The 5,559-nt window shown below is 45.4% G+C and overlaps 1 pseudogene; it reads left to right on the top strand.

Annotated features, from left to right (window-relative positions):
• The first annotated feature begins 201 nt into the window (after positions 1–201).
• Positions 202–320, top strand: LOC118613180 (annotated as a pseudogene).
• The last annotated feature ends 5,239 nt before the right edge of the window (positions 321–5,559 follow it).

The following is a 5,559-nucleotide window of genomic DNA, read 5'->3' as shown; positions in this document are numbered from 1 at the left end:
ATGTAGGAGGTAGAAGCGGGGATTTGGTGATCGAACTACTTGGAGTGGAGATGAAAGGAAGAGAATTCCAAGGTGACTGATCATTTTTAGCTTGGGCGAATGAGTGACCGAGGTGAGATGGAGAGTAAGGAAGCAGCAGCAGGATGCCTTCTTTTTCTGAGTGTCGAATGTGAGAACACAGGGGGCCAGGATAGATGGTGGTTAAGGACCCAGACCCTACTGAACAAGCCTGATCCCGTCTGATCTCAGAAGCTAAGCAGGGTTGGGTCTGATTAGTACTTGGATGGGAGACCACCTAGGAAGATCAGGTGCTATCGGGGTGAAAAATAAAAAAGTAAAGAATTGCAAGCTGGCAAGGTCCTTGCAATCTGTGAGGTCAACCAAAGGTTGCCTTCCCTAAAAAAAATATCTATTTATTTATCATAAATAAATAAATAAATAAATAAATATAATGACCCAGACCCTGAAGGCGTCTGTTGCAGTTGTTTAAACTCTCTGTGACTCAGCTTCCTGGAGATGAGAATAATAATAACTTTCTCAAGTGCTGTCGTGAGAATTATGTAAGTTAATATATGTGAGGCACTCACAGAGTGTGTGTAGAGACTATATAAGTGTTTATACCTTGTAAAGACAATATAAGTGTATATCATTATCATCATTATTGTTTTATTATACACCCAAAAGGTGAAGTCCAGTCAGCAGTTAGATGTGTGTCTGTCTGCAGTTAGAGATGTAGATTTCAGTGGCATCAGCAAACAGAAGTCACTGAAGTCTTTGGGAGTAGAGTGGAGGCGCCCCGAAGTGCTGTAACATGTGAGGGACAGGTGGAGCCTGCCGAGGGGACCCAAATGGCATGACAAAGACACAGGGGGAATGGAGTGGGAGTGCACAGATGTTAAGCCTCAAGGAACATTTGTCTTACTTGTTGGGGCCTCTGGTTGTCCCCCAACTTTCTTGGTGCATAGTCAAGATTGCCGCATGTGGGGTGTATCCAGGGGACGTTGGCAAATTCAGTAAATTGAGTTTTAACATCTATTCCCAGAAACATATTTTCGGAGAATATTAAGGGAGTAAATTATTTTTACAAAACCTAAAGTACATTCTCCTATAAAAACAAGACTCTTGGAAATAAGGACCATCCCTCCACACTTTCGCAAGTCGGGACTTGTGCACACCAAGGGTGTCCTTTCCTCCATCCAGGCGAGCCCATTTTGCACACAAATTTTCTCCCTCTGTTTTGTGTCTGTTTCGACTCCTCACCTGGATCACCCACCCATTCCTAAGGAAGTGAAAAACGATTGACCAGCGATTGATTTAGTTATTGGGTTCCCATTGTGAGGAGCTGATGCCAAATGATACTTGAGGCAGAATCTAAGGAAAAATATGTTAACCAATAATCGCCACTTCCTTTCAATGATAACAAAATAGTACTGGCGATCTAGTCCAGTCAGCTCATCAGCGAGGAATAACTCCTTGTAACTTAATCAACTGTGACATAATCAGGTGAGAATGATTCTTTACATTTTCAAAGCATCATGTAGTTTGCAGAATATTTTCATATAACATCATTAGATAATACCTATCTGTGAGGTAGTCGTTATTATTTTTGTTTTACAGATGAGAAAACCTCGACTTGGGGAAATTAACTTGACAAAGGTTTTACACGGTAAGTGAAGGGCCCAGACCGACAGCTGAAAGGGGAGCGGTGAACCAAGATGGAGGGGCAGGCGGCAGAGGAAGCTGCCCATCCCGGAAGCGGGCATGAAAGGGGGGAACTGTCTGTAGAAGAGTTAAAGAATAATAATAATAAAAACAACTAAAGGCAAGCTGCTTTTTTATTATCACCATGCACCAGTAATTCTAAATAATGTCAGTAATAAAGCACTTCCCTGCTGGGCATTGAGAAGCTGGCTTTTTTCTATCCTCCGATGGAGACATTAAGAGAGCAGGTGAGCCTCATTTCCAGTCACGCAGAGAGATTTCTCTCAGGACTTTGCAAAATGTTTAATGTTCCAAATCCCTGCCTTTATTAAAACAGATACCATTTCCTTGGGGATGTTCAGGGCCTTTCGGGAGAAATAACAACTGCCACATGACCAAACATTGAGAAGCTCCTCAACTCACTTAACAGAATTTCCCAAGAATCTTCTAGAAAAACAGCGCCCATTCACTCTTTCAGCAAAATGCACTGAGCAGCTCCTCCGAGAGTGATGCAAGCTGGAACTGTGGGTGTGGGTGGCTGGCAAGGAGAGAAAGACAGCTACCCGTGCCCAGCTGGGGGTGTGGACAGCTGCTTTTGAAGAAGAGCTGGAGGAATTTGTCTTAATGCCCAAGACCTGGGCCTCTCTGGAGCATACAACTGACTTCCCTCAGGGCTGTAGCTGAAATCCAGACTTCTCCCATCCTGAGCAGGGCAGCTGCTTGCTTCCAAGCTACAAAGGGTCATTCAGTGTTGGAGAGTCCTAGGAGCCAACAGCTCAGACCTGAGAGATTTCCTGGAACCTATGACTCTTACTGCTAACCTGAGACAGTCTCAGGAAAATCAGATGGCTGATCATCCATCCTTCTAGTTGCCGAGAGATTTCCTAATCATTATTTGGTGCTCATTTTACTGCTGTTGGAATTACTGTGTCTCTCAAGCTAAAGGCATCGAGAGCCTGGGCAACACTTTCTAGATTTCTGTAGGAACCAGCACCAGGACAGGCTCACACGCAAGCTCCAGGAAGACCCTGGACCAGAGCTTCTCAACTGCGGCACTGTTGACATTTTATGTGGGGTAAGTCTGTTTGTGGGTGGCTGTCCCGTGCATTGTAGGATGTTTAACAGCATCCCTGGCCACTACCCATGAGATGCCAGTAGAACACACACACACCCCACTGTGTTGTGACCATCAAAGGTGTCTCCAGATATTTGCACATGAGAGGGAGAGCAAAACTGCTCCCAGCTGAGAGCTGCAGCCCCAGAGAGATGTCTCTTGCTGCCTCCCTAATGATTTGAGGCTGTAGGGCACAAATCAAGGCTGGTAGAGGGGGCTTCCTGGCTTCGGGCCAGGCAGAGCCACCTCATTTGCCCACATGAAAGTCTAATAGCTACTCTGCACTTTCACTGGGAAGAATAGAGTTAGCCTTGTCATTGGGGTCCCATGCCATAGGGGCGCCAGGGCAGGTGCCCCCTTAAACAAGCTCTTTTTCATAAGGAACAGTTCCTGTCCTACGAGATGTTCTATGGGAAAATGGGAGTTTAAAAATAGTAAATACCTGGCTCTTCACAAAGTACATTACGTATTGAAGGCTCTGAGAAGTCTTGCAATGAAAAAAACCTGTTTAAATTTTACAACCCAGATTTATGCTGAAGTCAACCTATCCATTAAGATTTAAACACATTGGCTCAGTTTCCCAAATGTAGGTTATTTGGACACTCTGCAGTTTCTGAGCATTTCCAGAGGGTTTGTGCTCTTGGAGTCACTCCTGGCTCTGAGTTCAGCCTCCCCCTGAATTGTCAGACTCATTCATATTGCAAGTCTTACCACTTTCCCCTTATTTCTGCTCTCTGCTGACCAAGATGTGGATTTCAGTCTCCTTTACATGATTTTCCCTTCCCCAAAATACCCGCAATGGCATTGGTGTGCTCAGTATCCCTTGTTGAGGTTGTAGCGGTGCAAGTCTTTTCTGTGATTTCAGGCCCCTTTCCCCTCGAAACTTTCCTCACTATCCCCCTAACTCACAATTCTTCCAGCATCCTTCTCCCCAACCCCAACTCCATGATCCTCATTTTATTGTACAAGACAATGTCTCTTTTCTCTCCTTACTTGATCTCATGGACCTACTTTTCACTTTGAAAACCTTGTTAACAGGTGGCTACATAATTTATCATCCAAACTACGACAGTTGTGAGAGTGAAAGGGGACCTAATAATAATTTTGCTGGGACAACAGACGTACACCAGGAAAGTCCCCAGAAAAACAGGGCACATGATCATTACACATCTCCATTAAAACAAAAACTGTCTACTCCAGAACTTGCCCTTTATCAATGCAGAAAAGGTGGCAGAGGCTTGAAAATTGTCAGGCTTCCTTTCTCCCTTCTCCTTCCCTCACCTGTCCCTATAAGTGGATGAAGCCATAAAGTATATTTTTCTTATCGATATGAACTATGCCATCTTCCTTAGGAGACAAAAAGTAGCTTCCTTCAGCTTGGTTTTAAGTGAAAGTTTCTTTTTCTCCATTACTTTTTGCTTATTCATTATTTCCCAAACTTATTTAGCCACGTCATTTAATCCCTCCATCTCCGTTGACCTATTAACGTTGGCCTTCCATAACTAGACAAACACACTTTGGGGAGTTCAGAGGAAGGGAGGACTGTCTACGTTGCGGTTGATATCACCTCAGGTGATGCCAAGATCAGGGCGCAGTGGAGACTAGGAATCAAGCACCTATAAATGAGGGGGAAATCTGGATTTTAACAATGGGAGCAATTGGAGTGCAGAGAGCGGCAGGAGCCCCAAAGGAACAGCGAGCTCTGCACTAACGTTCCATGGACTGTGCTGCAGGAAACACTACCTTGAATCACTGATTCCCAAACTCTGGAGCTGACTTGCTGTGAAATCTTATCTCCCCTGCCGCCCCCTCCACTCCAGACACACTCACCTCCTTGCTGTTCTCGGACCAGGTAAGTCTCGCTCCACCTCGGGGCCTTTGCACTTCTCGCCCCTTCTTTCTGAACGTTCTTCCTCGTTTATCCTCAGGTCTTACTCTCACTTCTTTCTCAGTGAGCCTTCCCTGACCACCCAAGAGCAACCCACTCCCACTTGGTATTCCCTGCCTTCTAAAACTTGCTTAAATTTTCTCCATAGCACATGCCACCACCTGGCACTCCATGTATCTGCTTACGTGTTCATTACTTGTCTCCCTCTCCTAGTCGGTAAGCTGCACGAGGACCAGGGTTTGTCTGTTGGGTTCACCACTGTATTCCCAGAGCCTAGGTCATGGTGGTGTTTGATAAATGTTTTTAAATGAAGGGGAAAAGAAGTGACTCAATTGCAAAGTTCCAGACATCTTCCAAAGCTCCCTCTGGAGCTGCCCTTAGTCATCACGTCTACCCACTTCCTCTAGGTGCTTGTTCTCCAGCTCCTTCCCTGATGGCCCTCCATTCTTTGTGGGAGCTCATGTCTCACTCTCTCAGTAAGAAGCAGTGCCCCTCGCACCTCCTCCCCCAACCCTTGGTGCATTGTCCAGACATTCAAGGTCGTCAGCCATTCACATCTCCTCCGCACACCACATGAGCATGACTCACAATTAACTCCTACAGGGTGTTAATTCTTGACAGGGCAGAACAGGAAAGACAAAATCCAGAAGCTGGACCCTAAATAGTGTAAATTCCTCTACTCAGACCTGGCCTCAGGAAGGGCAAGAGCTAGAAAGGCCTCCTTTGTTTGCCAGTCTGTCTCAGGGACCTGGGGCTGCAGGTGGTTAGGACGAGCATGTTCCTTGTTGCACACATGTCACTCCTTTTCAATAGTACTGTACTTTGCTTCCAGTAAATAAAAAGAAATACACAGTCA

The sequence above is a fragment of the Rousettus aegyptiacus genome, unplaced genomic scaffold, assembly GCF_014176215.1.
Source record: "Rousettus aegyptiacus isolate mRouAeg1 unplaced genomic scaffold, mRouAeg1.p scaffold_m13_p_17, whole genome shotgun sequence".
Lineage (NCBI taxonomy): Eukaryota > Metazoa > Chordata > Mammalia > Chiroptera > Pteropodidae > Rousettus > Rousettus aegyptiacus.
This window is presented reverse-complemented; position numbering and strand designations above follow the sequence as displayed.